The following is a 13415-nucleotide window of genomic DNA, read 5'->3' as shown; positions in this document are numbered from 1 at the left end:
TGAATCCGCTTAAATGTCGATTGCAGTTTACATTTCCAGCTGGCTGCGATTCGAGTTCGAGTTGCCGCAGTTGCCGCGCAACAAAAAGCACAGCTAGCTGAGTGCAGCGTGCAACGGCAGCAGTTGCCACAGCTGTCCAATTTGTGTGCGTGTGCGTCTCTGTGTGTGTGTGTGTGTGGGCGTGGGCGTGGCATCCCCCGGCTGCATTCTCAGCCAGCGTGACATTGGCATTCCTTCTCGGCGTGCCCTAAGCCCACACACTCTCCCCAGTTCTCCCAAACTCTCGCTTTCTCTCCCTCACTCCCTCGCTCCGTCTCCCTCTCTCCCTCACTCTCTTGCTTAGCGCTGTCCAGCAGCAATAAATCATGCGAGGCCGAGCCGAGCTGCAGCGTCTGCCTAATTAGATAATGTCAGCAGCACGCAGCGCGTCATTTCCTGCACAGGATCTGGGCCTACGCTGACCGAGTGGCTCTGGCTTCTGGCTTCTGGCGTCTTTACACCCACACGTACGCACACTTCAGTATGTGTGTGTGTGTGTGCATATTCTTGACCCCAATTAAATTTAAATCATTTGAGTGCTTCCAAAGTAAAACTAATTGCTTTTGCTGGCTCGCCTTAGACCCAGCTGAACCTCTCCATTCCCGCAACCCCTGCGCCCTCCGTCCTCCGCCCACTGCCCCCACGCCCTCACATTGTGGCAGCCTTTGCCATTGTCTCGAGTAGCCCATTCATATTAACTCTGTTATTGTTGTTGTTGCTGCTGCTGCTGCTCAATTTGCCAGAGCAATTTCCAATTGCCATGCGCTTGTGTAAATCTTGCAAATGTTAAGTGCGACAACAACAGTTGCTGTCGCTGCTGCTGCCGCTGCTGCTGTTGTTGTTGTTGTTGTAAAAAAGTTGCTGCTTGCTCTTGTTTTAATTCAATTTGTCAGACCGCAAATAAATAGACACTTAAATGCCGCAGCGTCTGCATCCGCCCGGCACAAAATGTTATTATAATTCTCTTCTTTTGTTCCTCCCTCTCTCTTACTGTATCTCCCTCGCTCTCTTTCAGTATCTTTCTGTTGTTCTTTTTCTCTGCTTTTTTCTCTCATTTTTTTGTTGTTGTCTGCGACGAATCAGTCTGCATATTAATGCGTCTCTGGACGCACATTAATGCATTGGATAATGAATAGCTCACACACAGTGAGGGCGAGCGAGTGCGAGAGAGAGAGGGAGAGGGACAGCGAGAGGGGCAGGCTACACATGTACGTGCCTGGACATGACGTGCAATCATTTTAACCCCAATGACCCCAAAAAGTCAGGGCTGCCTTAGAAAGTTTCTCTTTCAATGCCATTAAGCAGACACACACACACACACAGACAGAGATGCAAACACACACACATACACTTCTCTCTTTTTTTCTCGTCATTATTGTTGTGCCACGCCCTGGCTGCCGCCCTTTTAGCAGCAAGCAAACTTTGTTGATGCTTCAGTCACATGTTAGCTGCAGCTTAGCCTTAACCGTGCCACGCCCACCTCACAGGTGCCAGCTGGCAGCTGCTTAAGGGGCATGCAACGAGCGCACAGCCTGCCGCTTGTTGCCACTTGTTGCAGCATGCAGCTCAAATCAAATGATTTTCCAATCGACCTAACCTGACCCGACCTGAACCGGATCGACCTGCTCCGACCTGGCCTCGCTCTCGGCTCAACAAATTAGCCAAATAATTAATTATAAAAAAGTTCCTTGGCGAGTTAAGCGCCTTTTGGGGCATGCAGCAACTGATGCCGGCTGAATGTCTTTAATAAATTTATTGTGTATGGCAATTAGAATGTTGTGCCATATGTGTGTGTCTGTCTCTGTGTGTGTGTGTGTGTGTGTGCAGGGACAGAGACCCAAAAGTTTACAATGCCTCAGCTATACACATACATATGTACACATATATGTATGTATATGCAAAAAGCCCAACTCATGTGTTGCGCCTAAAACAGGGCAAACATTTGTTGCCTGATTACTTTTAAATTATTTTGTGGCATCATTTCTGTGGCTCTGCGCCAGGCACAACTACAACAACAAGAATATGCGGACAGCCCACAGAGCAGCAGGAGTAGGAGCAGCAGCAGTGGGAGCAGCAGTGGGAGCAGCAGGAGCAGCAGGAGACGGCTAAGGCGGAGGCTGGCATGCATAATCATAAATAAAAGACGCGCGACGGTCGGCGAGCGGCCGTCGGGCGGGAGGCGGGCGGCAGGGGGCGTGCCAAAAAGGATCAGGATGACAGAGCTGCTGGAGGGGCATAGAAAAAGCTTTGAGGGCTTTTGTTGAAAATGGCAAAACACACACACACACACACACACACACACACACATACACACAGAGGAACACACACATACACTCGCACACATGTGCGTAGGGGTAAACAGGATACGAGCAGGACACGCTGCGGCTGCTTTGGCAAAGGCAAAGGCGCCCAAGCATCTGGTTTATGGATAAGGCTGCTCTTTGAGGCGCCTCACATTATGATATGCTTAAACAGCACAAAACTGTTTAATTATTTATGGATGCTTCCCTTTGTCGATGGGCATGCCCCGGAACGTAACGGCAACGGAATGGGACGCAATGGGACGGCACGGTACGGCACGGCCTGGCACGGAACCCATTTTGCTGGCAATCAGTGAAGCATGTGTGCTGCTCCTTGATGAAAAATCTTTGCACGCCAATCTTGTCATTGTGTGTGTGTGTCCTTCAATTGTAAATTAGCAAATCACTTAACCACTGTGCATAGTGGATCAAGAGAGAAGAGCGAGCCAACTAAGTGCCAGATCAAAGCCATCGATCGTAAAAGCCACAGTCTGTCTCTCTCTCTCAATCTCCCTCTCTGTAGGTGTGTGTGTTTCCAGGCAGACAACGTTAGATAATAGAAATTATAATGCTAAACAAGTGCTGGCCATCCATTTGGGGCTGGCTTACAAAATGCTCAACATAAAACGCATCTCATGCAACCTTTTTTGGCTACGCTTGTTCATAAAAATATACACAGCTCAGTTAGGTAAATAAATATGTGCGTGTGTGTGTGTATGTGAGTGTGTGCTTTGCACAAATTAGTGAGCTCTTTTGTGCGGCTAGGTTTAATATAATAAAACAAAACACAACCCAAAAACAAAACAAAAAAAACAGGGTATAAAAAAATAGAGGATAAAGAAACACAACATTCCTTTCATTTGCACAATAAGGCAAAGGGACATAGCACACCGACACACACACACACACACACACACCAACACACACGTGTGTGTCTAAAAGGACATATGTCACATATGGCGCACATCAAATGCGCTTATCAGTTGTTATACAGTTGTTCATCCTTTGGCATTCCCTTGATTAATTCCGTCCACTTCCAAATTAAATACAACAAAATGAAAATGTTTTCCGTAAAATTAAGCGGCGAGAACTGCATAAATTATTAAATTGAATAAAATATGTTGTGCTATTTAGTTTCGCTTCAGTTGAAAATAGTTTTGATTTCATTTTATATATACATATGTATGTATTTACATTTATTATTTCCATTTATGCATGATAAACAAAAACTTGTATATTGTTTTTCCTGTTATTTATATATATTTTTCTATATACATACACTTGGAATAAGCTACTTTGAGCTAAAATTCCAGCTAACTTTATAATTATTATTATTATTTTTATTTTTTTATTTTTTTGTAAATTGCAGCTTTAACAATGCGTAAGCACTTCAAGTGCAGCTCAAGTATTTTCCAAATCATTGATAGCCCATTGAACTAAATCGATAACAATCGATTCCCTAATTGGCATTGGCAATCGCGCAGCGCACTGCACATAATACTATTCGGGGAATAGTAAGTGCAAGTAAAGGGAATCCCATTTGACGTATATTGAATCTATGCTATTTGCTATTTCATTTGCTTTTCAAGTTTTGTGAAGTTTCATCTCTTATTGCATTGCGACAATATGCCATAGCTCGATAAATCACAGCGGAAGGCGATAAAAATCGATTTTCCAAGTGGCTCAATATATTGCTGCTCATCTTTAAGATTTCTAAAGCTCCAACTCTTATCGCATATCAGAAAGAAATAAAGTTGTTCAATCACAGCGGAGATCGATAACAATCGATTTCTTAATTGTCTCGACATATTTTTGCTTATCTCTAAGATTTCTGAAGTTCCACCTCTTATCGCTCTTATCTTATCTTAAAGTTGATACATCACAGTGGTGGTAGATAAATATCGATCGTCTCGATAAATTATTGCCAGCTGTCCATCTCTAAGTTTTCCAAAATATCATCTCCTCTTTGGGCAACACGGACACTATAACTTGATAAACTTCAGCAGAAGTCGCTGGGTATTTTCCAATCAGGCATTGACCTTACTTTTCCGCCATAGAAACGATTTATTTATCTCACATCATTTAAGAGGTTTTTTTTTTTTTTTTGTATTTTTGCAATAATTCGCTAATATTTGTTAATTGCACTTCACTTGACTGCAAAATCGGGCGCTATTTGGTTCTGAAGAGCAACTTGAGCGATTCGCACATATTATTAGTTCACATAGGCACAAAATACATATATCTAAATCTAACTAAAATTTTTCATAAAATATGTTGATGTATATATGCAATATGTATATCATTGCCAAATGTGAGCATTAGCATAAGACTAGCTCGTCTATAGCCTCTGATAATAAGATCTCATATTTGTATCGTATATCTATAAAAAAAAAACTTTAATATATATGGATATTTTACTGTTTATAAAACTCTATATATATTGTCTCTATCTATATCTATATCTATAATATACCGTTAATATATTTGGATATATTTACTGTGAATTGAACCCTATATCTATACCATATTATATCTTTAATATACACGGATATACTTTGAGATGATATTATCGAAATATTCGAAGCTGTCATATATATCTACAAGCTATTAGCCCCAAATCACTTCAACTGACTGGCCGAGTTTGGAGATAATCTCGTTCCAATTGAAACTCAATCAATTTAAAGCTGAAAAGTAATGTTAAATAATAACTTGACGCTCTCTGCCTGCATTCGGATGAAAATATTCATTTGACATTGATTGAATTCTCTGTCCATATTTTATGAAATGAAAGAAAATTTCTACACGCGCTTCGATTCCCTTTCATTTGCCGATTGCAATTTAAAATGTGAATTTTCAAATATTTGCGCACACTCGACCATTGTGCTCGCAGGGGGCGTACCGAATGGTAAGGGTGTGGCAGGAGCTGGGTGGGGGCTGGTGTGCCGTTGGTTTTGGTTCATAGGCGGGGGATGGCGTAAATACGGCTAGTTGTAAATAATTAGAAGATAACGGTTTAAAAGCAAACAATGCAACAAAATGGCGCACATACCTACATGGAAATATTGGCAAGGGCAATGCACGACTAATAGATGCCCTCTATTTATGAATAAGATTGAAGGGATGAAAGGTGCTTTAAAGTTGCTACTAAAGTCAGCGATCAGAGAATCAGAGAGAGAGAGAGAGAGAGAGAGAGATGGAGTGAGAGAGAGAGGGAGAGAGAGAGAGAGAGACAGAGGTAGAGAGAGAGAGAGAGAGAGAGAGAGAGAGAGAGAGAAAGTGAGTTGATTTATGGCTGCACTGACTCCCTATCGATAACAGTCATTGATATTGAATATATCGATAACCATTCGTGTTCGCTACTATCGAATATATTGATAGCAATTCGAGCGCCTAACTAAAATTGGAGCTCTTGGTATTCCTTAACTTTAAATCCTAGCGCTAATCAATTTATATTTGATACATATATGTATATGAGCCAGCTACAGGCATATAACTAATATAGCCCATTTAGGGCGCACTATCAATTCATTTGGGGTATTAAAATAAATAAATAAATAACATGTCTATTATGTGCTATCAAACTGCAGCCAATGCCTAAAACAATTAGATGTGGGCGGTTTCATTGCGGTTACATGGCGATGAATGCGGAAGAGAGAGAGAGAGAGAGAGACAGTGAGAGTGAGAGAGGCGGCGAGGGTGGGGATTGAGCATTAAAGCTGGGGTCTGGGGGCTTAGTGCATGCGACTATTTGGCCACTATTGCTAATCAGCGCAGAGTAAGCAGCTTAAATATAATATAAGCTGGAAAAACTACGCAATATGTTTGTGAGCATATCCATGTATATAAAAGTGTATGTGTGTGTGTGTGTGTGTGTGTATTTGCTGCAACGATTTGCGGTCAAATTATGTTTAGAACATTGTAATTATTAAATGCGCAAATGCGACAAGCAAATTGTTTAACTGAAAGGCAATAGAGAGGCCCAAACCAGTTGTCATAAGCACACACACACACACACACACATGCACACATCAATATATATACAATATATGTATGCCAACTATATATATAGTTTTATGTAAATAAATAAAATATGCATTACATGTGCAACAAATAAATGAAACAGACGATAATGCCACATAATTGACAGGCGATTTATGCCAAGTTTATAGCAAGAGCAACAACAAACAACATGAATTCATTGGCCATTTGTTCAATCGCATTTGCTGGCCAGCATTTTGGGCTCTCAATTATTCATTTTGGCATTTGCCACTGCCTCGGCTCGCATCAAAGCAAATCTCTGGCTTAATATGAAGTGATTCGCATTATCAAAGTGAAGATGCCTAATGCAAATGCCTGGGATTTGCGCAATTTCGGCTAGCACAAATTGTAAGGTGAAAATGTTGCCTTTGAGCTTAATAACAATATGATTGGCCGGCTACAAATGCATATGGATTGTTTATCTCCTCATGGTCGGCTAAGTGTTATTAATAATTAAGGAATTTCACAAAGTCTGCGAATCTTCTCATGTGTGGCCGGCAAACATTGAAAGTTGAGTTGCGTTGAAAGTTTTGATGGCAGATAATAGAGGGATCTGAGCTTAAGTTGTGGCAGTGTATGGGCGACTCCAGAAATGAAGCCACAAAGATATCGATGACAATGGGCAGTGCTGTATTTGTCGCCTTCAAAAAAAGATATAAATATATAGAAATGGCGTGAAAATTAAGGGGGAGCCATATTAATAATTGCTTCAAAACTATCGATAGACACTTGGCACTTGATGGTTTCAATTTTCGACAGTTTGCCATAAATATATTTTAATACATATATTAAAGCGGCAAAGTTATCGATAATGTCTCCAGTTGATGATGATGATGACGATTTAAATACATATATTAGAGGCACACAACTATCGATAGTGCCTATACTCCATGAATTCAACTAATGATAGATTCAAGCATACACAGTAGAATCCCGATAATTCACAATGGCAAGGGGATCATTTTCTTTTCGTTTTACACAGAAATTCAGATTATCGATAATTATCGAGATCGAATTTCTTTCAAAGGGATAGCATTTTTGTTGAATTTACCGCGATTATAGATTTAGCAGGGTACGAATTATCGAAACTTGACTGTACATATATTTTATTGTATATGTATATTAGAGCTACGATAGTGGCTATCGATAGCAAATATTGTAAAATACATACACTAGAGCTGTAAGATAATCTATGGTAGCTCTACACGATGTTTTCCACTTTCGATAATTTCAAGCTTATGTAAATGCCTATATAAGAGCTACAAAGTCATCGATAGGTAGTATCCATAGAATTCAGCAAATCTATTTAATATAAATATTTTAGAGCTACAAAGTTATCGCTAGTGGCGGCACTCGAAGAATTCAACTTTCGATAGCTATTGCAACTAACGGTAAAGTTATATAAGGATTACTCAGCTCTAATATATCAACATATATGCATTCATATTACTTAATAAATTAAACCAGACATGCAATTGAATTTGCATTTCTCTTTAAGTTTCAATCCTATAGATGGGCAAATAAATGTGCTTCTTTTTTTTTTTTTTTTTGGGTGCTGGTAGATTAAGAACTAATACAAATCAGCTGAGCCGAGTTAAGTAAATCAAATATACTCAAGTGCCACATTCGAAGCTGAGCGAATAAATTGAAAGAGGTCGAAGTTGAAATTTATGCACAATTAAAGTGCCTCCTGTGCTGGCGGCCAGGTGAGTTTTGTAAGCTTCAAATTTAGAATAGTTTGCATCGGTTGAGAAGTGCACTGAACCAATACACTGAATGCTTGAGCAGGCATAAAAGGAAACGCATTTGGATTTGGTTAGAGAAAGCTTTATTCAGCTGCAGCTGAAAGCACTTTCATAGATTATTTCTTTTTGCTTTTTAGTTCACTTTTTTTTTTTTGTTATTTGTCTTCGTTTTTTCTTCTTCTTGATACTTTTTTTTTTTTAGAGTCCAACTCAATTTTCTGTAGAAATTAACTAGATGCAGTTGCGCTCGCAATTGAGCACAAGTTGCAGCTGATACAAAGGCTGTGCATCAGAGAGATTAAATTATTGAAATGTCTATGCCCAAATGCCACGCCCCAAACACAAACACAACACGCTGGCTCATCGTGTGCCTATATATGTGAGTGTGTGTGTGTGTGTGTGTGTGTATCGATGCAAACATTTCCGGCTCAAAACGCTAAAATGTCACGTCGATGCTGTAATGTTGCTGTTGATGAAGCCCAACTTCTGATGCCTGTCAATCAGAAGAAATTGAGGGTTGCTATTGCTATTGCTGCTGCCTCTGCTGCTGCTGCCTCTGCTGCTGCTGTTGCTGCTGTCTAACATGTCGTGTCGTTGCCCTAGGCTCGGAGCCTGGCAAATATGTGTGTCAACTGGCAGTTGATGCCATTCACGCGGCAGCAATGCAGCTGCAATTGCAGCTGGCAGTTGCAGCTGCCAAGTGTGAGTTGTGGCTTTTAAACCTCTTCCGATAAAATTCCTTGCATAATTTTTAAATGAAAATCAACTACAACACTTAAGCAGAGACTGTCTGGCCAGCCAGTCAGTCAGTCAGCCATTCAGGCAGTCTTCCTTCAATGGTAGTAAAAGAGCTTCAAGTATGTGGAACATCAAGTGCTTTTCCACAGCCATTTTCCAATAAGTTTGTCGCCTAACTGTGCCATACCGTCTCCACACACACACACACACACACACATACACTCTCTCTCGCTCTTTCTTTGAGTGTTTTTACGCTGTGGCTGATCAGCCTGTAGGCCCGCGTAAGTATGCTAAGTTTTTTGCGCCACGTCGGCGCCTTGCCAAATGACAGAGTGTAAATCTAAGTGGCTCAAATGTGTCGACTATTAGCCCCATTGCCCTGCCCAGCCACACCACAGCACGCCCCGTCCCCAGCCCCGCCCCTTGCCCACATTCCGCATGTCGATAGCAATGCGGAAGCGATTTTTGAAGCTCTGCACGTTCTCAGCGTGTTCTCGGCTTTGTGGCCATTTTCTAGCAACTTTCTAGCCCAATCCCCACCCCACCTCTCTCTCTCACTCTCCCACTCTCTTACTCTCTTTTTCTCTGTGTGTGTGTGTGTGTTTTTTTTTTTTTGTCCATTCCCGCTTCATTGTTTTATTTGTTTGCGCCGCTGCTTTTGCACTTATTGCTGCCGCTGTTGTCGCTGGCGCTGCTGTTGCAGCTGTCGCTGCCACTTTTCAATGCATTTTCATTTATTATGCAAATTGAAGTTTGCAAGCCGCGAGCGCAGAATACAAAGAAAAAATTATTTGCACAAGCAGCTTGTGTTATTTTTCAAACTAACCTTCCCGCCTCTCCACCCACTTGCGCAAACTAATTTGACATTGAAATTATGTGTAAAGTGTATGTATGGCAAGGCAAGAGAGCGAATGGAAGAGTGCGGGAATGGAGGATGGAAGATGATGGGAAAAAAAGGCAACGGAAAACAAAAACATTGCATAGGATAACTCAATTGGCCAACTTGATGGAATTGCCATCAAATAAGGCTGATGTTGCAGGAGATGCCCCAGAGAGAGAGAGAGAGAGAGAGAGAGAGAGAGAGAGAGAGAGAGAGAGAGAGAGAGAGAGAGAGAGAGAGAGAGAGATGCTTAGATAACTATTGGATTACTAGCATATATATTGTATATATGTCAGCTAGTATATGTCAAATAATTCATATGTCTGGCAATTCTTAACTCAATTCAAGCTTGCCATGATGGGTGATAGATATACTATGTAGATGCTATACTAATATTGTGAAATGCTTTATTACATTTTTATCTTCATTAGTTGCACTACTCTGATGCTAAACTCTTCGCTTTGCTTTTCGCATTGAATTGAATACTCTTTATTTTCTAATCAGAGTGTAGCTGAGTATCGATAGTTATCGATAGCCTTGTAGTTGGATATCGATAGTTAGCTATAGTGTTTTTTAGCCTGGTAGATTTTCCTCCTTACGCACTACATTGTTTACTGCATTCTTATGGAAGTCAAAGGCTTTTTATATGCTAGTCGTAATATACTAGAGCTATACTAATATAGATATACAATATATACTAAATACTAGACATGATAATATATATAAATGCTACTATTTATAATAGATTAGACACTACATATGTTTTCATTCTTTCAGTCGATGCTATACGTATGTATAGCTTCATCTACTACTATTTAGAATGTATTATATAAGTACTATATAAGTACTGCTACCATTCAAAATATACAAAATACGACATAGGCTAACATAGATAGTTGATAATAGATTCTTTAAGATCTAGCCACTTTAAACTAGATATTGTACTAAAATAGACGTGATAAATTCTTCTGCTATTATTCAGAATATATATATTATATATTGTATATACTATGCTAACATATACATGAAAGACTCTTCTGCTACTATTCATAATGTACTTTATATGACATACGTCTACTAACATAGATGTAAGAGGCTCTCTAAAGTCTAGTCATTTAAGCTAGGTGTTATACTAAAATGAACTTGAAATGTTCTTCCACTACTATTCAAAATATAATTTATACGATACTAACATATGAATAATAAACTAGATGCGACATATACTAAAGACTGTGGATGTAATCGACTCTTCATTGAGTAATCACATTTTACACAATATAATATCCACTTGATAGATTCATGCTAAAGTAATATAGTACAGTAATCCATATATAATATATATCGAATATTAAACTAATATAGATTTTTTACATTTTTATACTACTATTCACATATTATTATATACTAACTAGTATATCTTTCACAGTTATCTGTCATTCATAATTTATACAACTCATCGTTTCAACGCCGCTCATACGTCCAGTCTGTACCTGAATTGCGCCCCAATTGAAATGATTAAATTATAATTTGATGTGATTTTAAGTGGCAGGCATTTACATTCACCTGGCCACTTATTTATTCATTAAAAGTCAACTTGAAACGCTTAGCCAGCCGATTCGCAATTCCATTTAAAGTTGATTCTTTTAGCACTCATTGCTGTTCGTTTTGAATCATTGCCAGATGTGCCGCCTAATATCGACATTATGTCACAGCGTTGTGATTTATGGCTCAGCACACACACACACACACACACACACATACACACACACACACGCACACTCAAACTCAGACACCTACACACCCAAGGCACCCACTCGACGGCTGCACACCCACGTTAATGGGCATTATTATGAAAAATCAAATTATCACTGATTGCTGGCAAAGATGCAGGCGGCTGGCTGGGTGGGTTGGGTGGTTCTGTGTGGTTGGCTGGGTGGCAGGACGTGCCTGGTCACGTGACTGGCCATGTTTATGATCGGCTATCAGTTTAATGGCTTGAATCAATGAGTTCATGGCCTCGCTCTGTCGTCTTGCTCTGGCCAGCTGCCTTGCCACTGGAGTTGGCCACAGAAAGCGCTTGCCTTATATTTGTGCAACAAATTTAATCAGTTCCATTTTGCTGCACGTTGCACGTTGCACGATGCACGTTGCAAGCTGTTCGTTGCCCTGCTCTGGCTCTACGTCTGCCCATTATTTTCGCTTCCATTTGGCCCGCACTTGGCTGCTGCTGCTCGCTCTCTCCCTGGATGGGCGGGACAGCGGGGCGGCGGGGCGACGGGGCAGACACGCTTTCACAAATGTTTCGTCTGGCTGTGGTGCCCAAAAATAGCCCAGTCGATGATTCGCCGGCATAAATAGGCTGCTCCAGACACGCAAAGCTGCCACCCAGTTGGAGTCAGCGTCATTAGATGTGTACACATTTGCCATTTAGCATCTAGCTAGCAACCAGCTAACAGCAACCAGCTAACAGCGAGCAGCTACCATTTCAATTTGCCATTTTTAGCAAACAGCAAATGGCGCGTGGGTGTCACGCTGGCTGCAAAGGGAGCTGAGCAGCAGGAGTCGATGCAGAGGTGCTGGCGGGACGGTGCCGGGATGGTGCTGGGACGGTGTCGAACGATGCACTGTCTGCAGTCTCGATTGAGGCGACGCACATCTGCCAATGACACCAGCTACACCTATGTGTGCGAAAACAATTGAAGGCGTTCAGAAATATTCTACGAATTGCCCAATTGATGATTGCTGGTAGAGACTGTAAATATATGAAATGCACTGAGCCAAGCAGCTATACATATATATTGTAGTTAATGTGGGTCAATTTACTTACTGTTCAGGTAAAGAATAAAAAATAAATAAAACAAGTAAGAAAGCTCTAGTCGAGACTGCTCGACTACGAGATCCCCTGAACCCTTGGAGTAGTAGCTATTTCAATAATTTTTCGCGTCTTTCAGCTTACACAAGAAACACGCACAAAATTTGGAGACTGTAAAAATAAAGGTGTAGAAGATATCATTTTATAATTGGTTTTCGATAAGGTTTTTTTTATCGATAAAAAAGATCGGGATGAGCTATCGATTTTTAATGATAAACTCGATATCCGCGCTGTAATTACGAACATTTTACCAAAAAATTTGAAGTCTCTAGCTCTTATATCTTCGGAAATCGACGCGTTCAAAAATACGGACAGATGGACAGACAGACAGACGGACAGGGCCAAATCAACTCCGCTCGTCGCCCTGATCAAAAATAGATATACTTTGTGGGGTCTACCACGCCTCCTTCTCCCTGTTACATACATTTCAACAAAACCATTATACCCTGATTTCCCATTGAAAATGGGTTCAGGGTATAAAAAATGCTGCATTCGATTAAATTACTGATGTTAAACAATCGATAGTTTTACCTGTCGATAGTATTTATGCTTTCATTGATCTATTTGGCATTTCCGCAAAACTAAAATTTATTATTTATAATTTATTTATTTATGACTTTGCTAATGCGAAATGGAGTAACTTATCTAATCAACTATCGGCTAAATGAGACGATATATACATATCAAACACATATCGGAAAACATTAATCTTCATTGTTACTAAGGCGTCCTTGATGTGTTCAACAGCTCCTGTGACTCTGATAGAGTGTTGATGCTTAAATTCCATCAGGTTAAGTTCGTTA

General features: G+C 40.4%; 1 protein-coding gene across 4 annotated transcripts in view; it reads left to right on the top strand.

Moving 5' to 3' along the window:
- The window catches only part of LOC108620087 (uncharacterized), a 241107-nt gene that overhangs the window by 7888 nt on the left and 219804 nt on the right, over window positions 1–13415 (top strand). The gene's annotated exons all lie outside the window — the stretch shown is intronic.

The sequence above is a fragment of the Drosophila arizonae genome, chromosome X (assembly GCF_054131065.1).
Source record: "Drosophila arizonae isolate 15081-1271.41 chromosome X, UAZ_ARI_1.0, whole genome shotgun sequence".
NCBI lineage: Eukaryota > Metazoa > Arthropoda > Insecta > Diptera > Drosophilidae > Drosophila > Drosophila arizonae.
Note: the sequence above shows the minus strand (reverse complement) of the source record. Positions and strands in the feature narration are given on the sequence as shown.